At 39.0% G+C, this 25,962-nt stretch overlaps 1 protein-coding gene across 3 annotated transcripts in view; it reads right to left on the bottom strand.

Moving 5' to 3' along the window:
• adgrl1 (adhesion G protein-coupled receptor L1) overlaps nt 1-22,100 on the bottom strand; it is a 97,620-nt gene extending 75,520 nt beyond the window's left edge. The window contains exons 1-2 of one of the 3 annotated variants that reach the window (XM_020705244.2): nt 21,372-22,100; nt 21,140-21,261 (exon numbers count right to left, since the gene is read on the bottom strand). The gene's annotated coding sequence lies outside the window, so the exon portion shown is untranslated. Of the gene's footprint in view, nt 1-21,139 lie in introns of all 3 variants that reach the window. The other 2 variants (XM_020705243.2, XM_011478090.3) reach the window with 2 other exon arrangements.
• Between the last annotated feature and the right edge of the window lie 3,862 nt (nt 22,101-25,962).

Raw genomic sequence — 25,962 nt, 5'->3', positions numbered from 1 at the left:
ATGCAGGGAACAGCACTGAATCTGTTATCTGCTTGTGATGCTTCGTTTCCATGGCAACACTCCACCCAGTGTTAAAGTCCTTTTGCTGTCTTTTAATGCGATGTCTGTTCTACAAAACAGTCCGGCCCCTGGAAAAAAGGGCCGAAAACAAGAGTAATCTCTGGAACTAAAGCAGAAGAAAAACAAGGATGGAGGCACCAGACATTCACTAATACATATTGTTTTCCCCTTATTTTATTTTTGAGCTGTTAAAAATGGCATCAAGTAGTTGATTATTGTCCTGTGCTCTTCATTGCCACATGAAAAGGACATTATTCAAAAAGTGAGATTTATTTTATGAATCCATTCTTCTATGACTAATACTGTAGCTATGTTTACCTAATTATGCATAAAACAGACATTCATCAGAGGGGCATTTGTTTGTGCTCCTGTTTCCTCTTGAATAAATCAACAGAACCCCTGGTGAGACAGCGACACCCTTCCTTTTAAAACGCAGAGACCGTGTCATCCCAATCACTGCAACACATTATTTATTGTTTTCTGATGATCAACGTCTCTTTTTTCTTTGTATCACCATTGCAACAAGTGCCATTAATGAGTCCTACAGTACTCATAATCATGGCCTTTACACACGTTCACTTCTTCACACCTTTGAATGCTGCAGTTACAGATCTAGCAACAAAATCTAATGTGTCATTTACTTAATTAGTTCATGCCACATGCAAAAAAATAAATAAATAAATAAATATGTGCAAATCTGGATGCAGGATTTCACACATAGGCTGCCAGTAAAAAACAATCTATTTCATGTCTCAAAAAAAGTTAGAAATTGAAAGCAGCAGATAGAGTGGCAGGATCAGAGTTAAGGTTAGAAAATGTACATTAGCCATATCACTCCTTCTCTCTCCCTCAAGCTGGAGAGCTTTGCAACAAAAAAAGAAAAAAGGCTGAATGGGAGTCCGCGGTGAGACTTTAGGCAGGCTCCAAGGCTACAAAAACACAAGGGAGTGTTAAGGCTGAAACTGGGCACAGACAATCACCAAACCAAACTACTTTGCTTTTATTTTCTTATGATTCCACCAGTGCATGAAAACAAAAACAAACACAAATTGAGGATGCAAAACAGACATTAATGGAGACGTGAGGATAAAAGACATGAGAGACAACAACACAGAAGGGAGCCTGATGGGAAAAGAAAGAGGAGAAACGGAGGGAGGTGCGAGGACCCAGGACGGACGCATAAAAGAGTTGTAATTTGCCTAACGAAAAGGGGAGTGACAGATAGTAGAAAATGAGTGTGCTGAGGGTGGAAATTGATGGTCTAGGAAGCAAGTTGGTGCATTGAAAAAGTTGAAGGAGTAAACAGAGCATGTATTAAAAAAAAGGAAGGTCAAAGATGCAAATGCGAAAAGGAAAAAAGAAGAAAGAGTGATGTCGTGAATGACAGCGTTTCTGGATCTGGCAGAAAGGGGGAGTGGCTGCAAAAAGCAGTGGGTTTGATAAGAAAGGAAGAAGATTTGTGTGGAGAAAGTGGTCTTTAATCAAAATGCTTTTCAATTAATTCTACAATTAAGATGCTGCTCATTAGCACTGGCACACGAGAGATGACATTGCAGTGTTAGACATGTCATTTATGTAATGATGACAGATTGGTGCTCCTGAGGGACAGTCTCTGCTCTGTGACAGCAGAGTTCCCCCCAACAACATCACCTGATGGGTGTGACATCACCTGACCCTATTCAGTGTAGCTGCCAGCGATACAAGACACTTAGGCACTTAACAACAGCTACTGCACATCTTTTTGGCTGTACTTGGAAGGGCAATGATACAGAAGCTGCTCATTCTTTCTATTATCAACTAAACAAGGACATTTGAAAAAGAAAAAGGAAAAAAAAAATAACTCGCACCCAGCTTTTCAATAGAATTGCCCATGGTGTGCATGGGTGCGAGTATTGTACTGTAAATTGTTTTACAGACAATCAATTACCTGCAGACGAGGGCACGTGCACATAAATTCAGGCACACATCCACTTGCCTCACACTCTGCTGGAGCCTCACTCTCTTATACACTGTTGTCATGGAAACCCCATTAAGGGAGGACAGTCAGGCAACAACTCTGGTGAAATCATCCTGTCTCTATTTTACCTCTCTCTTGCTCGTTCTTTCACACATATACACACAGTGTCCTTTTCTTTCACTGCCAGCCATTTCTATTTGTCTCCCTCCATTACTCTCCCTTCCTCACCCATTGTCCTTCTTCTCCTCTCCTTGCGTCACCCTTACTGCACCTCTCTGCCCGTCTCTCTCCATTACCGTGCCGCCTTTTCATCTTCTCACCTCCTGCCTCCCACTTTTCAGGCGAATGTAAATATGTCATCCCACCTCTCCAGTCCTAAAGGTGTTTACATCCGATTTTTGCTTTGTTGTCATGCTCACAATCTGCTCCTCCCCCTGTCCATTCTAAAGAAATAAGAGTATATTTTTGATTAAGGCAGCACCTTTCTTTTGGTGCCCTCTCCAATTAAAGGGGAGATTTACAGGGGAGCCAGTCAGAGGGCACCCTCAGAGGACAGCTTTAATAAGGGCTCTATGCTGCACCGCTCTCTTTTCCATGCTCTCTTGCCTTCTCTTTTAGAAAGATGGCTTGCCATTTAGCAGTTGCGCAGACAGAAGGCAGAGGAAACAGGTTACATGATAACCTTTCCCTGACAGCTGCATTAAACAGTGCCCCAGCTATTAAAAGCAAGCCAACCAACAATGATCAATGTCAATTTGCAGGAGCGCCAGTGCAGTTAAAATGATCACATAAAAGCAATCTCACAAACTGAACTGCAAAGCCAGATGTTATTCAAGCTCACGCACTGAGGCTCAGCTGCCACATTAGTTCCAGCAGCCGTCCCATCCATCTTGTAGCTCTCTGGATGCTGTGGGGCCCACGACAAAGCCTCACAAGTTCATTATATTGATGACACACCTTAGAAAGTGGCAGTTTGTTGTTCACAGACTATCCCAGTTTAGATTCAACTGCTATAGAAACACAACCGTCCTCCCATGTCTTTGTGCTCATCGCTGCTAGTGCTTGTCCCAATGGGCCACTTGTTTGCCACTAGTCGGAGCATCAAGCAGCAACCCTCACCTACCTTGATCTGTTCCAAACCACTTGATGAGCTAGATAACACAGTATGGTGGAGAGCACACACAGGACGCCCCCAGAGAAACAATTTTGAAGGATTTGGGGGGGGGTCTGCAGGTTCCTGAACTAAGACAGCTGTAGAGAAAAAAGAGAATTGGAAACACCGCAGGGACAGTAAGTTCGGGTTGGGGATACGGCTCGATAAATCAAGGAATGGGCAGAGCGAGCGAAGGGCTGCTCTTCATTTGAAAGTTAAAAGCAAGAGCATGGAATAAGTAGGTGGTAGAATGTGAGGAGACGGCAGAGAAAAGGAACGCATCATAGGAAGACAGGGGCATCTGCTGCAGCTTCCAGAGAACCTTTATTCCCATAGAGATGTCTTTAAGATTTTCAGACACGCTTGCATTTATGTCGTCTTAGAGAAGCCCTGATACGTTTATGTTCTTAATAGCCTTTGCGTGTATTGCATACTGAGCGCATGTCTAAGTATAGCAGAGGTGTGACTATGCATGCCTACGAGTTTGCCCTTCCTTGGCACTGGTTGGTTTCAGTGTAAAACAGCAAAAAGCCCTTTGGAGAGCTGACGGCTGAGCGCAGTCTTTGGTATACAGACGGCATAAGAATGAAGTAAAAGCAGAGTTTATATTTAGCTTCATACACATTCATACGGGAGGCACATCTTAATCTTTACAGTTCACAGTGTTCATATGCGCAGAGCAGTTGACTCAGGGCATAAATATAATGTTAGGGCCAAGAGCAGCAACAGCATGAGAATTACCTCTCAAAATGGAGGGGAGCAGGGAGCTCTGTGTTGCAGCGTGGATGTTATGAATATTTGAAGTAGCCATATCGCTAGGCTCCTGGTTGTTGCTTGAGGGGGAAACATGGGCGCAGGCAAAGAGTGGTTGGCAGTACAGACAGGCTGAGTTGGAAGGATGGGGGGGGGTGGACAGTGGCGGTGGCAGCAGCCCATCCTGAGGCTGGCAGCGGGCAGCTCAGTGAATGAAAGCAGGGCAGGTCATGTGTGGGTGGGGAGGCGGGACTTTCCCGCTGCTGAGACAGATGCCACGGTTGTTAGGCTTAACTTCTTTTGCCAAGCACCACCCAACACTGGCCAAAAACAAACTCAAACGCTTGTGGCCAGAGTGGGTCTGTCTGAGCCTGTGTGTTTGAGTACAGAAAGCGTGCGCTGTTTGGTTTGGTATCAGGCTCTAACAGGAGCAAGCACAAGCAGAGCAGTAATGGTTTGCTGTTCAGCCTCGACCACCTTCTTCTTTCATTCTCTCAGTCACTTTCTTCTTCCTATTTCTCACTATCAATCTTTCTAACTCCTTCTACTCTGTGTCTCTCCCTCCATCTTTTTTTTTCATATTTCCCTCTGCTGCAAAGCTGGCTCCCACTGCAGTAAAAAGAGAAGAAATCAGACTTGGGGGGGGGGGGGGCTGGGGGGGGGGGGTGAAAAAGAAGTAAGAGATAAAGATAGAGCAGTGTGTTATTTGGCTCAGTGTTGCATTATTGGCTTTGGTTGATCTGATCTGAGCAGATTACAGGAATACAATGCTCACAAATCACTGTTCTGCCTCTCGAGCATCACACATTGTGGCCCAAATGAACACACATGCTAATACATACACAACAGCGCACTTTTCACCCTGAGCTGATACTCCCACCTGCGGCATAATTACCCTATACCCATGGAAAAACATATTTCTTCTCAAAACTCTTTTCCTTTGCAGCCTTCCTTGTATTAACTTAAAGTCCCACTCCAATCATGTTTTCAGTTATTGTAAAAGCATTCCCAGTGGTCTTTTAATTATACTGTAATTATTTAGCCAAAATCAAAACCTGTGTCCTTTTCGAGAACTTAGATTCTGCAGAATTTCATTAGAAATATTCCTCTGAGTTGTGGGCAGGAATATAGTTATGGAGTAAGCCTGCCCATTTCCCATCAACCTTCTGTTTATGTGCTCTCCTGCTAGCTTACAGCCCCTCTAAACCCCAACCTAACATTACCTGTGCAACCAAAAGACTGAGCAATATGGAAGCTATCCAGCCGTACAGTTTTGAACCAGATGCCAGCTTAGACGAGGAAAATGAAGACATGCATGGATCTAGTCGTCTACAAGTGTATACGTCAGAGTGGACTAGGGGCTTGTGAATTTCCAAAATAGCTTGTACATCAGAATCACAAGCTTTGTCCCTCAGCAATTTGGGTCTGCTCCTGATTCACAGTGATCTAAACAAAACTCAGAGATGCAAGGTAAGTTTTGATTATATATGTTCTCCATCATAAGAACAATGCCACAAGAATATACTATGAAAAAAAACACACAATTTAAATTGGAGTGGGTCTTTTAGCTGAGTCTCTCACCTGAGGCATAGTAATCCAATACCTCAGGAAAAAAGTATTTCTTCTCTTAACTCGTTTTCCTTCACAACCCTTCCTTGACTTAACTGAACCCCGTTGGGCTGCAAGGATGTTGGGGTGTGTTATAGCCAATGTCAGTGTTTTAATTCAAGCATTGATCATGCAGATTTTAAGATTGAGTGAAAAAGGGTAGGAAACAAAGATAAGCCAAAATACATTTTGTCAGAAAGCAATATTTTACTCAGGAAAAAAAAACAACACTCAACTAAGAGCGCTCAAAGACTAGAACGCATTTTTTCAAATCCGAAGGACAAACGCGTCATACATATAAACGGCACAGGAGTGTTTCAAAGCATCACTAATGTTTTCTAACTCTGTCTTACCTACAAAAATGAACTGGACTTAACACGAACGCACATACCAAACCGCAACCACACTCATTTCATCTGTAGCACAGCGGGCCCTTGGATGCCGATCCATAAACATTGATTCACACTTCAACAGCTCTTATTCATTTATCTATTTACTCATTCATCCGTTTATACGTTTCATGTCAAAGAAGTGCCAGCTGCCGTGGCTGAAGTCTGGTAATTGATTGACTTGTGTCGGATTTTCATTATTATTTATTTTTTACTTGCTGGACACAAAAATGTCTGCTTCTGTTTGCTGGAAACTTTACAGGGAGATATTGGAGGGCCTATTTTATTTGTCCATCAATCCAAAGAAGAAAAAAAAAGGCTTTTCTCTTTTGTCTGCCCTTATAACAGACTGAGGTATCGACGTCTTGCAGTCTCACTGTAACTTTCAGTCATTGGTGCTATTTTTTTTCTAATAAAACTAAATAAAAATGCTGGTTATACAGTAATTTAGGGGAAAAATAGCCGCTTGGCAAGCACATCACATTACAAATTCAACAGTTACATCTCTTACACACGCAAGCTAACAATCATGGTGAAAGCTTTACCAAGCCAGCCATGGTGTCTGGGTAGCAGACAAGCTTCAGAGACAACAACAGTGAAAATTAAATTCCATTGAAGGCTAATTACATTTCCAACCTCTGCTGAGTCTCACTGCTATTGAGACAGTCAGGGAAATCTGCCGCAACTGTTCCATCGCAGAAATTGATAGTGAAACACAATACAGCATAAATTATTGAGCTTGATCACCAAGACGTGGGCTCTAAAAGAGACAGCGAGAGGCTCAACGACACATGATGCAGCCCAGGACAGTGAAGAGCGCAGCAAAGCCTGGGACAAAAAAGTGAGACGGACAAGCGAGCAGTAAAAAGTGAAAGGCTGGTGTGGGAGCATCAGTGAACAATGTTTCTGCGTTTATACCATGCAAATTTTCCTGACATTTCATGGGCAGTATTGTTTTGCTGCTACCGTTGGTGGGTAAGTGTATGAGGTGAGTGGGGGTTAAGCATTGCACAGGCGGTACGGAACATACGACAACACACGCATCCCCACACTAAGCGAATAACCATTCGCTTAGTGTCAAACTCGTCTAAACAAGGTTTACCTTCTTGTCTTCTGAAGCAAACAAACCACGTGTATCACCAGAGAAAGAAAAAGCAAGAATAAATCATCTTGCCGCTTTCAGGTAACTGCTCCTTTAATCGAGCTCTGGCATCGTTTAGTGTTCCTCTACCAACCAATGTGAAGATGCTCATTTATTACACGAGACAAAATGGTTCCCACTTTAAGCATCGCAACAAGGCAGGATTTATCAAGGAACATTTTAGTCTCAGGTTTCTGTTGTTAAATTTCTCTGACCAAAATTCTTGAATGACGCGTCTTCCATGTGGATGAACTAGTTTAACCTAACAATGTAATATCTATTAAATTATTATTATTATTATCATTATTATTATGTGCGACAGACTGGCAACCTGTCCAGGATAGGCTACGTCAGTCCTGTGACCCCGAAAGAGACAGAACGGGTTTAGAAGATGAATGAATGAATTGTGAGTTATTATTATTATTATTATTATTATTATTATTATTATTATTATTATTATTATTATTATTATTATTATTATTATTATTATTATTATTATTATTTATTCACATTTATAATTTCTCAATTTTGAATTACAAATTTTTATCAGATTTAAATTTAGTTTCTTACCCTCACAGAGCCCTCAGGTCCGCAGGTGAAGGTCTGCTGGTAGTCCCAAAAGACAGAACAAAAACCCACGATGAGGCCACATATCAGCACTGTGGACCTCGCCTGTGGAACAGCCTGCCTGAAGACGTGAAAGCTTATTGCATTGTGGAAGTTTTTAAGAAAAAAACGTAAAACTCATCTTTTTAGTAGTCTTTATGTAGTTTTTACTTGTCCACATGTTTTCATTAGATTTGATAAATTTTATTAACAATTCATTTGATTAATTTTGATCGTACTTGTGGGATGTGTATTGTTAGGTTTTTATGTGTTTTTATTTATTTATTTGATTTCATTTTATTTTTAACATGAGAAGCATTTTAAGATGCTTTGTAGCAGGAAAAGTACTATGCAAATAAAGTTTAATTTAAATTTCAATTTAAATTACAAAATGCTTTTTATTGTTAGCAACTCAATGGGATTTTCTTAATTACATCTGTACATGTTCATTTACAAATAACCTCAGCAGTTATGCCATTACTATGTGAGCAACTGATATTTGCTGCCAGTAATTCTTTTGTTCATTAAAAGTGACATCTCTATAATAGGACAGCAACAGCATCATTAATTGGACAAAACTGATTTGAATCATTATAAATTAGACTGCTTATGACTGGACCTGAATTAATCTATCTCTGCAAAAGGTCCTAAAATTATTTTTGCCATCGCGCAAAAGACAACTGACATTTGGAATAAACACAGTAAGACGTATTCGTTTGAAGGTGATACATAGTCATGAAATTTGTGAAATATAATAAAAATGTTTTGGTGGTAATCTTTTTAAAAGGATTATTATTTTAAGGATATTTGAGTTACAAAAAACAACAAAAGTGTAATGGGAAAAGGCTTCAAACTTCAAATGGAGACCATGACATTTTGAAAAGCAGCAGATGTGGAGTTATCAGGTAAAGCTTAGAAAATCTTCATGCAGGCTGGTATTTTCTGAGTGTGAGCGTGGAGATTTCAGAGAGCAACAGCACAATACCAGGGTATGAAAGCAAAGAATCCTACTTTTAAATTGAAAAAAGCCAACCCTTGATTAAAAATAGCAATACACCCCTGTAGGAACTATAATTTAATAGTTCATTCTGAACCAATAACCCAAACCTTAATTTTGCTACAGTGATGACAAAAGGGACTAAAGGACTTGTTTAGAGAAAAAAACTCAAACATTACAGTTTATTATTACACTGCATATGAAATACGGCGTTCACATGTAGGTGCCATAATATACGAAAGACACAAAAGAGATGCTCATCTGCAGTATCCGCTTGTAATGATACAGAGAAAACAACAGACTGACACGAGAAGATAGATGTTCAAACACCATCCGCCTCCTTTTCCCTATTTACATTCATTTCACATTTAGCTCAAATTTCGCATTTATTTTACAGTCAGTTCACGTCCAAGCTGGCACTCAAATTCAACCACTTGTACTTGCAATCGGTATTCATAGGTCAGTGTAGTTAAAACTGACACTTTCTGTCAACACACCCATTGCTAACCCCCATTACTCACTCACTTAGTCTCTTCCATCATGCCCTGGTCATTCTTCTGTGGTCACAGTGTGTCCCCGCACAATCTACGTGAATATACATGACTTTGTACTGTCGCACTTGTTTGATTAGCAGTTTGTTCACTGGCTCAGGCCTTATCTTGTTAACACAATTCCATTCATTTGACATTTATTCTCTGACCCAGCCACTTGCGCTCTCATCTGGTTTTTGGATCTTTGCCTCAACGCTTCAGTCTCCTGCTTTCTTTCATCTACTGACTCCTTTTCTTTGCCTCTTCCTTTTTTTGCTTGTCTCTGTCACGCACTTCTCCTCCAGTTCGTCCCACCTACTAATTAACCTCCTGGATGGAGGAGACCTACACCTTTCTGTTCAGCCTCCATAACTCTCTGCAGTCAAGACCGTTACCTCCTTCTCTAAATAGATTGCTTCTATCTCAATATAAGATTTAAGAGCTTCTTTAAGTGTTAATTAGGTTGTCATCCATGTAGCCAAAATCAGAGGCTTGATAAATAAAAGGCTTGTTTCTGTTGGCTACCTTTTTGCTGTGTTTAAATAAGTGACAGTGGAGTGCATTCTAAGCACACCCGATCGATGCCAGAACCCCTGGGGTCCCCTGAAATGGTGAACAGAGACAAAGCTTAGCACTCAATAATAAAACAAGGATGGACAGTTTGCTCTCTGTTTTGAGAAGAGCACGCTCACTTGGCTTGTGCTCCATTTCCTCATTTTTTTTCCCCCCCATCTGCCCGTGAAGATGGGCTTTTTCAACTCACCAGTTAGCTGAATTGCATAAGTCTGAAGCCTTTATAAACACACATCACACAGGAGCTTAAGCTGTTGTGCCAATAAATGAAATCGGCAACTGTTCTTATCTCCGTTTTCCAACCAACACACTCAGGACTTCCTAAGAATCCTGTCAGAGACCACTATGGCCAATTTGCCACTCTGCCTTATCTCTGCTCTGGTGTTAGACTGTAGGCCATCACTTGAAACAGGTTCTGTTACACCCCATACTGGATCCACACCACACAATGCTAACAAATAAAAACGCACAAACAATTCACAGCCACCATTTTATATGAAAATCTCAACTTTTCCGCAGCACCACATCTCATTCTTACCTTGCATCTTCTTTCACTCCCTAGCATGAAAGCTGAAACACCTTGCAAAGACAGTTTAAAGGTCCTCCTCTCTGTCTGTGATTCTTTTGCCTCCCTTTGATTTTCTGTCCATCAAAGGGGCGTGGATTAGTGCTCTCTTGTTTATCTGCTCGTCAGTTTTATCTATCTATCACTAAGCCATCCGCTGTGAGGCAGCGGCCTCAGCAGTGCATTAATCCCCTATCAGCCAGCCAGCCATCCATCACCCTGCTGTCTATCATGTCAGATCCATCATCCACCCATCTGTTTCACACTGCCCATGCTCTGAGATGATCTCCTCAGAGAGCCCCACCAGCGAGTCACAAGGGGTGGAGGGGACAGCAGGGCTGGAGAAAATTAGAGGGAAATGCAAAAAACAGAAAACAGTGAGAGTAAGAAAAGGTTATACCCCGCACCTCCTTTTTCTCTCCCTTACTCAGCGTCTGTTCTGCAGAACACCCTCTCTTCGTGTTTTAATGTGCTTATTAGGTGTTGCATTTGTTTCTATATAATTTGTTTGTTTTCCTCACCTCTAACCTGCTAATTCTACCCAGCGGAACAAGTGGCAGTGGAGGGAGAGACGACTGCAAGGGACATGGGTCATAAATCCCATATTAAACCCTGATGTAATGAGAAACCCTAACCCCTCCGTCTCCAGCATGTTCGAGCAGAGAAGGGATATTGTTCAAAGCCTCCAGCTTTAAAACAGCTCAATATCTGGGTTCATCAAGGGTCGTTTGTATTTTCATCCATATCTGCTTGCATCAGAAGCTAAAACTGGGGGATGTGGGGGCACATGGGCAGAGAGAAGGTGATCGTAGGGTAAATGTAAGTACACTTGCAGAGGAAGATAAGTGCACACAGGTGCATGTAGGAGCAGAGAGCAGAGGCAAAACAGTGTAAACAGGTATGGATTAAGGCAGACAGTAGGCTTGTCTAAATTTAGGTCTGTAAACTGCACATGTTAGGTTAACAAGCTGTTGTTTACGTGGGATGAAAACTATAAGAAATGTCAAAATATGTTTAAAGGCACCAGAAAAAAAAACTGTCATCAGTGTAAATAAAAAGATCACAAAAATGGATTCATCCTGATGGAGTGTGACACAAATTATAGCAGGTTGGAATTTTTAAATAATCATTAAATCATTAAAAAAATACAACTTTAAAGCTTTTAAAGCAAAAAATGGGGAAAAAGATAAGAGATAAGATATGTCTTTATAGTCACTGTCCACTTGGACAATGAAATAAAAGGAAAAAGAACATGCTTTGTAAACCAAATTCACTGACTAAAATGATGCAAAGCAGCCAAGCAAAAGACTATTTTGGCATAAAAGACAAATGTAAAGAGTTAGCATCTGTTCTGTTGGGATGAATAATGTGCAAAGCCACTCGCAGAGCACCTGTCAAGATTTCTCCAATGATTCTTTTTCCTTGGTTTAAATCAGAGGTAAATTTAAAAATAAATATTCATTTGAAAAAAATTACTACTCGGACATATTAAAAACTGAAGAAAATACAAAAAAAAAAAACCTAAAGCTTTTTCATAAATACGCCTGTAGGGATCCCCTCCATGATGTGTTTAGTCATACGTCTTACTGTGTAATAGAATGCATGGCATAAATGTCACTGGAATACAGAATGCTGACCTTTGTGTTTGTTTAAAAATATGATAATTATGACCCAAGCTGCAGCACATGACATATGATTAAATAAGCAGACATTGAGACAGCTTTAATTTCTGCCATCATACATAACATTACATGAAAAGGTAAACCCTTGCATACCCTTTTGTTGCCCATTTGTGGTTTTCCCCTTTTTTATTTTTTTAGGACCCATAAGCATTCACCCTACATTACGGTGTTGAATATTTCCTTCTGGGGTGAAACTATTGAATAAGTTGAAAACTGATTTTGAGAATTCAAGGAACCAATGATGCAAATAGGAATTACTGAAATCATTAAATCAGTTATTGGAGTTTCTTTTTTTATTATTCTGGCATGACTTTTTAGCCTACTTTATTTTAATTTATTTCCTTATTTCTTACAGAATATTTGGATTTTTTAGCAAAAAGAGCAAGCTCTATTGCTGTAAAGACTAGAAAAATAAGATTTCTAACATGCAGTAGACATTATAGAAAGGGATAATATATGTTTTAATAATCCCCAATGTTCTGAGGCAAAAAGAGAATAAAAGCCTTCATCCATTAATTATCTTTCCCTGCTTTGTTCTAGTTTCCTAGCTTATTGGAGCCTGACTCAACTATCTTTGGGTAAAAGCATCATGGACAAGTTTCCAGTTGGAGCAACATGGAGATTTACCACCTCACACACATTCTGTTCTAAAGAACAATTTAAAATCTTCAATAAACCAATCTGTGTAAGAAAAAAGATAAATAAAGGGAGAAAGGAAGGAAGGGTCAATGCCAGCGCAGAGAAAGCTTTCACATTCAACTCCAAAGACTAAAACGCAAACAAGGAGCTATAAGTTTGACGCGATGGTGCAAATCTCCAGAACAACGTGTAGATCCATGAAGGTACTCACAATATTTAAAGCGTAGTTACCCAGTAACACTATTTGGTCTTTTTATCATGACGGTTTATTCTCACTCTCTCCTTTCTCATTTTCTTTTCACAATAAAACACAAAGAAAAAAAGAAAAGTGCCCTTTAGGTTTGGCATGCTTAAATTTTCATGTTAAGTTTTATAAAAGTAGTCATCATTTAACCAGGATTTTAAATCTTTTACATTTTTCGTGCACAATGGACCCTAAAAACTCCATAAAAACTGCAGTAGAGTTTTCACTCTATAGACCCAGGTATCTAATTAACCAGCAGGGATTTTGTGCAATGCATTCTGGTACATATGGACTAGAAGAAAGTAGACATTTGAGGTTTCTACTTTCATCCATAATGAGTCTAAACAAACAATTGCTGTTCTTCCAGAGGCTGCAGAATCAGATGCGACAGCTGTCAGAAAGCATCCAAAGGTAGCTCTAATTAGAGAATGGCTCTCCCTCTTCCATGCTGACATAAACTCCTCAATCACAACTACATTGGTGCGCTGTTCTAATCTTACAAAAAACAACGTGCATGTACGGTGCAGGCTGCCACTAAAAAAAAAAGGACAACTTTGCGGGCCGACTCTTACAATTTGCCATGTATGCTTAAAATGGGCTTGCAGGGAGTTTTTATCCAGGTTAATATGTGCATGCTCGCAAGTACACGTTGAACACATGTGCACATGGTTTGCCACATTCTGACCAACAGTAGAAGCATGCTTCTTTGGCACATGCAGAAAAGAAGAGGAATAAATTCACATTACCGCTTTCCACTAACTGGGAGACAGCTTTTTATCATGACAAGGCTACAGAAACACGGATACACACAAAAAAACACCTGCTCAGGCCCATAAACACAAAGCCACAGCACATTTTTACTAAGTACTGACTTAATAAGCTCTTAGACAAATAGCTGAATAAATACTGTAGATAACCAAATCAATATTGTACACTCAATTCATTTGAGTTCACGGAGATGTCAAATTCCACACAGTTCTATAGCACACTGATTAAACCGGTACCACATTAATTCAGTAAATCAATAAAACCAATCTGTCAAATAAATCAAGTTGCATGGATGACTGGAGCCAATTGGAGGGCAAGAGCACATTAAAATTCCCTTGCTCCACCTGCATATCTATGTCAAGAAGGCAGCACACTGATTTGCTGTGTGGATTCCACAATTTGTTGAAAGAAAATGATTAATCCACAAAACAATAACCAGGGTGCCAAGAAGGCACATGGTAATTCTATAATGATCAAAGATTCAATTAAATCCTCTCCCATTCTGCTCCCTAAAAGCGTCTGTGGCAGCAGAAATGTGTCTAAGCCTGCTTCTAGTGGCCAGTTTATGTTACGATGAATCTTCACTGCATTTTCCAGCAGTTGAGTTGCCCGGAGGTTAAAATGCGGTCCAATAAACGTCTTTTGTGGTCACATGATGCAATAACATGTTGCTCAGGTTCATTCACCATTATCAATTGAGAAGCACAAATGGTATGAAGGTGATCGTTACAGGGTTATGAGCGTATTTATATTCTGGCAGAGCTGTCAATGCGTTCATTTAGAGACATAGCCTTCACCATCCTGCATGTTGCTTTTCTCTTAACAAAACTTGGTCCTAAATAGAAATTTTTCCCATTGCTACAAAGCTGCAGAATTACAAGGAAAATACACATAAAATATTGGAGTTTCTATAAAGGTTTTGCTGAGCAGGCATTGTGAATTTTAATGGCATTTTATTCAACAACATTAAAATTGCTTCTGTGTGTGAGTTGGTTGTTTTTCATTTTTACAGGAGAATACAAAAATGTCTTCATTTACCTTGTGGACATGAGATATTGCACCCTCAATCCTATCTCGATGCTAAAAGAAGAAAAGGTTTTCAGTGCCGCATATCTTTCAACAGCTTCCCAGCTCTGGGTTGTCCTGTATTTTACAGCTCACAGTCTCACTGTTTATATTCACTCCCAAATGCCACGTCCAACCACAGGAGGCATTTTTATAAACCCACTGTAGACGATTTGCTCATGATTCATTGGAAAATAACATAGTAAGCCAATGGTGGGCAACTAAAGACGGCAGAGCACTTAGGGGTTAAAAAACAGGAAAGTATTTTATCAGGGAGGAAAAAAAATCAAATTGTGTCTTTATTTTTTTCCTTGATGCAGTGGCACCAGCAAAGATTTTTTACGCAGTAAAATGAATGCAAAAGAAAAAAGTTTTATTAATCTTTACATTTTTTCGAAATTTACAAGCACGTGTGTTAATGAAGCTACACATCTGTACTGTAGCACCTCTTTTCATAAGCAGCACCATACTGACTTGATTTCATCAGCCGAATATTAAAATTTGAATTGGTGTCATGTCTCTAAGCAGATTTTTCCCTCAAGCTGAGCTTACTGTACCGTGTTCTCTGCAGAACACAGATGGGAATGATGCATTTGTTGCATGAGTACAAAGGCTAACGCCGTGAGACCAGTATTGTGGTGGACAGATTAAAATAACCCAAGCAGAAAGGTTAATATGATGCTGCACTCATTCACTTATGTGCACAATCTCAGAAAGGTAAATCCATGATACAGCAACTGTGAGTGATGTTTTCCGGTGGCTTGTGTCCGTGTGTGCAAAGAAGCAGAGGGCGTGTAGATTGGAAAGGCGCAGCACTAGGTAGTCTCGGGTGAGGCCTGCAAAGTCCCAACATAATTATAATCCTTAATTAATCCATTCTACATGTGAACTCCCTCAAAGTTCATTGCTCTTAATGTTTATTCACGTTTTCCATCATGACACACCCCGCCCCACTTCTTTGTCAAATCTGCCTCGTCTTCGAGCAAAATGTTGCTGTTTAAAAAAAAAAAAAAAACATTTACAAAAAAAAAGGGTGCATCTACACCCTTTACCCGAAATCCAGCTTGCCTCCTTTCCCCCCCAGCCGCCACTTTGTCTCGCTTCTCTTTACCTGTTTTCCTATTGACTACCGTCTTGGCAAACAAGGAAAACAAGCAGTTTCTTTTGCTCCAGCCCCTCTTTTCACAGCTCACAAGTGTGGCACATAAGATGCACTAACACAAACGGGCGCACAACAGTCCAACACCACATACTCCGCAGGGAGTGCTCCTGACACAAATATGAACCCACTGCAGCCATCTTTGCTGGAAAGACTCAGGTGAATCTCAGGTCAACATCACTGTCTATGAACATCTTTCTTAATTCAGCCGTCTGACCAAAATTGTCAACAAGACAGACCATGTTGACTATCAGAGTAATTTAGACTGAGGAGTCAGAAACAGGCAGAAAGTACATTATGGTGTATTATGAGAATGAAGAAGTAAAAAAAGAAATACTGAAGTCCTGCAGCGGCTGATTAAATGATAAAGAGTCTGCACGTGGCACTAAGCTGAAGATAATGAGGATAAAGGTGTCAGTATTGACACCGGTAGAATAAAAGCACCTGGTGTAAGGAGGAGTGACAACCCCTCCTGCCATTCCAAACTCTCAACTCGGCTTGGTTTGGTGGAGCCAATTAGAAGAGCTCATCTGCCACTCCAAGAGTGTGCCCTCTATCAAGCTATCAGAAAAAACATAAGGATTGATTGGATAAGCGATTAGGTCAATTGATCCCTGTTTCCTTTCATCTGTTGCTTTTTTTAGATGGATAGGTTGGATGTGGAGAGCAGCTCCAATTACCTGAGGACAAGACTCTAGCTCCCCAATGGACCTACTTTTCCTCTTTTTTCTATGTTGGTCATTTCTCTCCTTTTAGCTCCTTCAGGGAACAACATCTTAGTGTAAAAAAATTGTTTTAAAGTGCACCAGAGCCTGCTCGTTTCCTGTATGTTAGGCACACATTTTAGTGTCAATGCATTTTTCTGATTGCTCGCATTATTTAGCTAATTATGGATACATATTTACCAAACTTATTTTCATGGTGTTAAAAGCATTGTGCCATTATGTATGCATGGCAAAAGCTGTTCCTTAAAATGTCAAACAACCTGCAGGGCAAGATTACACTGATTGGTGATCATTATTCTCAAATGTCTTCAAAATTGCATCTTGCCACCGGGGCTTGAAGACCTATAACACATGTTAGGAAATGACAACGGTAAGAGCCGATAGCTTATGTTTTGAAGCTGCTTCTAACAACATGAATGGAAAAACCAGAAAGGCTCAAAGGGGTTATACAGGTTAATCATTAAGGAAGCTCCGAAAACCAAGTGGTTGGGGCATTTTCTCTTCACAGATCCTCTTGGGTGATTCTAATGAAACAAAATAAACACAAAATAAGAAAAATGGAAATAAATACCACACTAAGTGGATGTGATTTGATTGTTTTGAAAACTGATCCAAGGCCCTCTCACCTGTCCAAACCTGCGTAAAACTGAATGAAATATACTGTAAATGATGATGATTGGTCGCATTGATTGAGCGTCACTGCGTCTTTTTACTGCTCTGCACCAAGTTGTCTCTCAGTCAATAGACACAACCAAAATACACCAGGCACTCAATCCAGTGTGCTGCAACATGGGCCAATCCAGCTAATTTAACACCCACTCCATTTATGAAAAAGAGTCCTCATCGATTTTTTTTTCTGTTCATGCGCTCTTGTTCCTCCTGTTCATTTTAGCCATGCCGGCGCCTACACATGCTCAAGGCTGGCAGCACTAAATTAAATTAGTGTGTGGTAGGGTTCCTGTAAGACTGCCCTCTTAAAACCCACACCTTCAGACTTTCTTCAAATGCAACACAGACCTATGGTTCACGCAGCACCACAAGTGCATGGCTGCATCACAGAGCTCTCGAAAAGCCATTCACTTTAAAGTGGAAATATAATGACCATTCCTTTCTCACCTCAGTGTCACAACAAAAATACTTTTTATCTACTCTCTTTTGTGTAAATCTGCATTCTAAAAATTTACTCTGCTTTTCATTTTCTTCTTCTTTTGCTTTTATTTCCAATCAATTTCTGCGTATTTATGTTTCCAATATGTAATCTAGCATTTTGGGGACAACAGTCAACCCAGGACAAATAGCCTTAGTAAACATAATAGGGTATTTTTTATTGCAATAATGAGTCCAGCGACAGCTGTTAAAAACCATTTCCAGCATGTTTTGTTGGTGGTGGTAAAACATTGAACCACAATAGCTGTCATTATAATCATAATGGTGTTCCTGTCAGAGTAAGTCTTATCAAGCTGGTGACAACCACCCAAGTGCCCCTGGCAGGTAAAAAGTGCAGCATGTAAAAAGGAAAAGGGTGAGGGACCATGCTCGACACAATGCCAGGTTTTTAGGTCAGCACAGAGAAAAAAATTCTGAAATAAATGTCCGACAGAGACGGAGCAGTTTGACATTACAAAAAAAGGCCATGAAAGAACCACTTTTAGCCCACGCACAAGGGCTACACAGGTACAAACCACCTCATGGGAGACTATAAAAAATAGGCTCCAGCGCCACATCTTTTACTATATAAAAACAAATCTATCCCAAAGAGATGGAATTGGATGAAGATAGCTCTCTAATCATGAACTAAAATGATAGACAGCAGTGATTTTGGGTGGACAAATGGGATTACAAAGAAAGGTCAAATACACACGGCCAGATAGAATTCAATTTAGCAAAGGTTTGTTTTTATTCCTTACAGTTACAAATACTCTAAGGGTTAGATCAAATCTATGTGGACACAATAACTCCAGATAAAATCTCCTGTTTTTTGGACAACAATATGATGGGGACTGGCAGATGAGCATGCCAGACTCATGGCTCTAATCGGATATCATATTTGGAGACCTTTTATCATCAAAAGGGAACTCAGAGATTAATCCTACCAACAAAATGTAATGCAGTTCCACTGTCAAAATCTCCAGTCAGAATAACTCCATTCTAGACCAAACAACCTTGTCAAAATGTTTTATATTTTTATATTGGAGATACAATTGTTGTGTAAATCTTGTACAAGAAGGGTTGACCTTAAAATTCACTTAAAATACTATAACCTGTAAATATTTTCAATATGATTGTCATCAATTCTAATTTATAAACAAAATTGTTTCTTTCCTTTTAGAATCCAATATTTTCCAAAGCTGAATTTTTTCTTCTTTTTATTTTTCTGCTTGCTCAAACATTTCTTCATGTTTTTTTTCTCCATACTTCTAAGGTATAATTGTAAATGTCCGTTTGACGATGGACAACATCGTCAAAATAATTCTAAAGATGCTGTTAAACTAGAGCCAATCACCATTCTCTCTGTGTAACATTTTCAGCATTTTTTTCTATAAATAAAAGTTATTCTCGATACATCAATGAACCTGAAGAAAAGTTAGAAAAAAAAGCGGTTTTCACTCTTTTTGAAAATAAAGCAAATTATTATTTTTTCAATCAATGCAATAGATCTATGTGGTGATTTTTTGAAATTCATATCAGAGCTTGTCTCTCTGCTTATTCTTTATTAACATATTCATTTAGTCAGCCTTGAGAAGGAGCTGAAGGGTGTACATAAATATTGCATAAAGGAGAGAAACAAAATGCAAAATAAAATGTAGGAATACCCATGTTGAGAACTATATTTCATTTGCGAAAAGAAAAAAACGTTATCCCGCAATAAATACACACTTTCACATGTGCGCACACGTTTTGTGTCATGCTTTTACATTTGTCTATGTGTTAAATGTAATCTTTTTTTTTAATAAATGCTGTACAAAAATAAAGTTTGTGTAATTTGGTTGCTGCAAACATTAGCTGGGTGGTTTTGAGAAAAACAGTTTCTTTGCAAGTGGTTCTTTTGGCTGAATATTATGCTAATCAAATCTGACACCAATACTACAAAACCTTCAAATATTCATAATAGAAATAAATCAAATTATTAGTAACTTATTAAATGTCTGATGATAATCAATGCCTTGATGAAATATGATTATCATTCAAGCACTGAGAGCAAAGAATAATTTCTGATGGTGATGTGACACACAGACAAGGGGGAAATAAATCCTTCTCTCTTTCTGGGGAGTGTGTTTGGCAGTAAACCAATTCTGGGCCTGGCTTCTTGAATGCCCAGATAACACAATCAGACAGTTGCAATATTGCTGTTTTACCACCTGAAGAATTTGAATTCAGCCCCTTCAGAAAAGTAAAGATTGGCAATTCTACCCCAAGAATATGCAAGACAAAGACAGCACTCATGCAAAATGAGCCAAAGGCTTGCATGTTGGAGAAAAAAGCTGTTATTGAAGTCTTCCTGATAGGATTCCTTGGGTTCAGTTTTGCCACAATAACGCACAAAGGCGACTGTTTAATTTCATCCATCATCACAACAACAAAAGCAGTTGATGCTATCTTTGTAAACACGTTGATATTAAAATGGGAATTAGTAGCAGCAGTTTAATGAACCCACATTTTTTTCGTGACAAGAACCCCGAAACCTAACAGAGGCACGTCTGATTAAATAGACGTGGTGGGACAGAGCTCCAAGGTTCAAGATCCAGAAGCAATTTGTAAAAACTGTAATCTAATTTAAATTTCAGATAAGCTGGGAGTCATTTAAGCCTCCTGAAGCTCTTTTCAGAGAACTCTGAAATCTGCAAGAAGCCTACCTACAAGTAATGATTTGAGGAGATACAGGATTAATGCTGCAGGATTGGGACTGTACACTGCACTCTGATGCCTTTATTCCTCTAATGCTCAATTCCTACCTTGCAAGGATTTAATGTTCTCAAATACTAATGCAACATCCATATATATAAATATATATATATATATATATATATATATATATATATATATATATATATATATATATATATATATATATATATATATATATATTACTAAATATGAAAAGAATTGTATGTTTGTAGTATAAATAAGCAGCCCTTTAAGCCTATAGATCATATGAGTATTATAAAAACATACATTTCTATATAGAGATTTCTTTCCTAAAGTATTCATTAGGACTGCACAGGCCAAGGAGAGGATCTTATACCCAGACTAGACTTTTCCCCTTTTTTTTAGAGAGCCAGAGCATATTCAAATACACAGATCCCTGCTGACGCACCAGTAACTATGAACTCCTTCTCCGTCAAACAATAAAATATTAAATAAATAAAATCCCATTACAGTACATGCCTGAACGCCTCATGAAGGTTGATCCAGGACGCCTGCTTTGGGCACAATCCCTTATATTTACTCTGGTATTACTCATTTATAGCGCATATAGTCTAAAATAAAATAAAAACTAAATAAAATAAATATCTCTCAGTCTTACCTAGAATCCTCCGATCTCCCCTTCTCTTGACCGCTCAGTGTGTCTCGTTCATTCTGCTTTTTCTCCTCACTCGCCTCCTTCTCTCCCCCTCTGGTGTGACTCTTTCTCTTCCCTGGTACCGTCTTCGTGCAGATGCATAAGAATTAAAAATTAATAGGCTTCTATCTTAAAGAAAAACCGACGACAAAAAGAAAGAAAGAAAAAACAAGGACAAACTGTGGGAGGAAAATACCCGATTAAAGCACAGACAAAGGCAGCGGTGGATGGACAATCCTTACGGACAAACTCGACTATCCGGGAAATTCGCCCGTGTGGGTATCAAAATAAATAACAGCATAGTCCTGGATGGAAACAGTAACGGGACGCAAGTAAAGATGGAGAAAATAGACAACTGAAGGCGGATGAAACAGAAGTTTGGATGGTGCTGCCTGCCCGTCGCTGGTACTTAGACACGGAGCATGTGAACAAATGTTCCTCCCTCGCCAAAAACATGCGAGCTAAATCAGACTCCTGAATGTCTGATGCTCCTGTTCGCGCGTTATCCTCATCGTCTTCTCGCCGTCATGCACCTCAGCGGCTCGAAGCCACCCATTAAAAGGAGGAGAGCACGCAGGACATGCATATGCGGTTCTCCTGTGCGCCCTGACGCGCACAGCGGATCACTCTGGTCTCTCCGGTCTTTTGTCGCAAGCAGTGTGCTCTCTCATCAGGACCACTAACGCACTGCTTTCAGACTCGGTAGCATCATTCTCATTACGCCATTTGGCATCTTAGCTTTTTACACAAAGTCTGGCAGCCTAAAGGTTGTTGGGCAATTTTTTCTATATCGAAGCCCAACTCTTGAGGATAACGCGCAATTTCATCCCGCCCACACGTTGTCTTGGTATGGCACCTTTCTTTAATTGCCTTAACCACGTGATTTCCAAAGGTGGGGTTCAGGGACCTCTATGGCTTCTTAAATGGTGTGCCATGATTGGCTTGCATTAGGACCACTGACGCAGTTCTTTAACAGGAACCAGGAAACTTGATTCACAACTGCATTGTGTCGAATGCATTTTCTTGTCATTTCTGACACATTGAGCCCATTTTATGAAAAAAGGTCAAACCTTTACATCAGTATTTTCCACTAAAAATCTACTCATTTGTTATCAGTGAAGGAGACCTTATCCTGAACCTCGCTTGTGTAAGAGCTTATTATTAGTGAGTGACAGATGAAGAGGATTTCGTTCTACATTTTTACGAGTGAACTACTAAGACTAAAATGTCTAAAACTCAATTTAATAGAATCTTTCAGAAAACAAGTCATGTGAACTGACAACACACCTCAGTTAAATATCACTGAGCTCTCCCAAGTTTCTGATTTGCCCTGAAGTGCTGTGGATAACATTTATATATATATATATATATATATATATATATATATATATATATATATATATATATATATATATATATATATATATATATATATATATATATATATATATATATATATGACCAAGCTCTGGTCCTGAACATTTACACTGTCTTTAGAGTTACAATTTCCTGTTTTACATACATAAAGATTCTTTTTTGTTGTTTTCCTTCGAATGAAGTGGTGTAATGAGCTGAAGCAACGTTATGAGTTATTACTTCCTTTGACATAAAGGTTGTTATTAAGTGAGGGGGAAAACTAAAATATAAATTGTGTATTAAAAGCCTTCATGAATCAACTACTGGGAGGAGAAAAAGTCATGGAATTACAATGAAAAATGTAATAAAACCTGGTAAAATGAAGATCTGTTCAAGCATTTACACACCATAATTAGACTTGTGTAATAATGTCATCTTTAATTGACACTTTCATCCATATTAGGTTAAATTGTTATCTTTAGGACAGATAATTGTTCTCTAAAAAAATCAAATCAAATCTAAACCAGTTTCTATAAAAATAAAAGTTCCAGAAAACTTCCTTGGCCCTTATTTTTCCACATTTCTGTACAAGTAAGGTAAGTGAAACTGATTTTGTATTTCCGGCTGAAAATCCAGGAAATTTCTAACAATCATTTGTATAAAATGTTCACATCAGATCAGGGAGATGATAATTTTGGATTAATTTAGGCAGTCTTTTGTCTCCAGGTGCACAAAGGGTGAGCTATGCTGCCAAATGAAATTATTCTGCTTTCACATCACATGCAGTAATTGCACCAATGCACAGTGCATGTTGCAATTTTTTCTCTCAACTTGGAAAATGATTTTGTCAGTTTCTATTATGTTAAGTAATGTTACATTCAACTGAAAAGGCAGTACATGCCTTTGCCACTTAGCCTCTGTCACGGAGCACCTACCATGTTATGCAGCTCTAAAATCTAGTCAATTGACCTTCATGGGTTGCCTTACTTATAGTGTCAATAAACACACATAATGTACTTTGCTCAGGAGGTCCTAACCTCAGTATTAGATGCTTGTCATGAAACATTACAGTGTGTTGTTTCAAAAAAACCTGTACGTCATCCTCATTGTTCCAACTTCAACCAGAACCTGAAGAACCAAAATGTGGACAAATTAAAAACATCACAAGCTTTGCAAAGTTGGAGCAGTTACTAATCATTCCCAGTCTCTTAGCAACAACCCCAATGACCACAAATCTGCTGATTGGTTCATACCAAATGGAAGCGTTGTACAAACAGTCTGACACTACTTTATTTATGTATTCATAACCAATAAAATGGGATTTCTATGTAAGTGTAATGGTTTGTAAGAGTAAAAGCAAACCAGATATTAAAATTTCGTAATATTAATTGATACACATTTTAAGATATTAATTTCTTCTGTTTGTCTTCTGTGTTTTTTTTTTTTTGTTTTTTTTTGGTTTTGATTGCTTGAAATAAACAAATTCTAAATTTCCCCCAAAAATTCAAGACAGAGAATACCCTACCTTCAGGTAAATGATGAGTTATTTCCATCTTGCAGTCGTCCATCAGTCTGTGCGAATTAAACACTTTGCAAAATAAATTATCACTGCTCAAAAATCATTATTTTCTTTCTTTCTTCACATTTGTTCAATCATGATTGCTCTGTCCAGAAAGTATAAATAAATAAAACATCTAAATAAACAAAGTGGACAGGAAATTAATAATAGATAAATTGGGCATTCAGGTTTTTTTGACACCACATCATAATTCTAACTGAAGAAAAATGATTTAGATGGGTGTTGATGATTGTAGTCACTAAAATGCCCGATTGTCCCTCTGTCGGAGATTTACAGTCGGCATGGTCGTGCTATTAGTCTGCAAATGTCAGTCATTGTTAACAGCACTCTTTTATTAACTTGAATTCAATGTCACATGCATTTTCTAAATATGTCAATGTCTTGCTCACTAATGCAGAGCATCAGTGCTCTTGATAGCATGACTGTTGCCTGCTTTGTCCTAACAGCTGGAATATTTTATTTTCACCTCATGTTTGATTAATGCCAATTTTTGCAATTCATAACTCATGCTTATGCGGCACCATTATTTATGTAACACCTTACCCAATTTGCAATTACCTGCAATTTTTTTTCACACTTGAATAGCTTTTTTGTTTAGCACTTTTTGACAAATTGCTTTGTTTACCACAAAAGTGAATTTTCTGTTTTGCAGGACTTTTCTTTCAAACTTTGAAATGAAAAAAGGAAAGAAAAGAGAACTTAGATGGATGATCTTTGCATGGCTTCCAGTCGGTTCTGAACTTTTTGACTTCAGGTTTATTGAATAGATTGTGAGTAGAATGTGCACAAAATGACATCAAAATGCACATGAATTACATTTTACCTGGATGTCCTGCATTTACTGAAAAAGGCCTGTAGGCGTGGATATTAAACTGAACAGCATGTAAGAAAATGGTGGGATTTTTTTTTCATCAAAGCTGAAAGGGGAGGGCCCCATGAAAGGAGTTAAGAGTCCAACAAAACGAAAACAGATATCCACATGTAGGGCCTGCAGAGCATTTGCGTAATTTTTTTTACATTTTTTAAAGCAACCTATGACCACCAAAGCGCTTTCCCAACACTCTCCCCCATCAGGATGTGCACAGTAAATGTAGCTTTTTGAACATTTTAAAAGACCACATCCATAAAGACACCCCTACCACCCTACTCCTCTCAATCGGGCTCTCTTTTTCTCTTTTTCAATTGCTGCGTCTCTGTGTCTCCCTTTTCCGTTTGCGATATGACAGAGTCCATTATCTGCTCTTAGTACTAATTGGTGTATTAACGCCATGCTGCGGGTGACACAGTGAGACATAGGAAGGGAGAGCCCAATAGAGAGAATAAGAGTGAGAGAGGCAGATGCAGGATGAATATGGATGAGGCAAAGGTTGGGCTGGAGCAAGGCTCTGGGGGAGGCAGAACCAGAGTGAAAGAGAATAGGAGGCCAAGGTAAATCTTTTCAGCCGCACAAGTGGTTAAGAGCAGCATGGTAAAAAGACGAGTGAAGGGAAAAAATAATCCATCCTGTAATGGCTTTTGTTTCTTTTCTTTTTTTTCCGGTCGGCCCTCCCTGTATCCCTTTCTACCATGCTTTCACAGTCACCACTTTCAACCCAATTATCCACTCTGCCTGGCGCCACTGACAACATATGGAAATGTAAATTACAGCCAAGATGGTTTTTTTTTAAAGATGTTGAAGGTAAGCAGCTCTTGAGTATGGGAAGAGTAGGAGGAAGAAACGCAAGACATGACTAACAAGTGAAACTGAAAGGCTAACTTTAGTCCAAATAGCTTGTCAGTATTGCTACACTATCAAGCCCACAAATCGAAGAAAAATTAGTAGACTGTAGCTGATTTATGTTCTAGCAAGGAT

This window comes from Oryzias latipes, chromosome 8 (assembly GCF_002234675.1).
Source record: "Oryzias latipes chromosome 8, ASM223467v1".
Taxonomy (NCBI): Eukaryota; Metazoa; Chordata; class Actinopteri; order Beloniformes; family Adrianichthyidae; genus Oryzias; species Oryzias latipes.
This window is presented reverse-complemented; position numbering and strand designations above follow the sequence as displayed.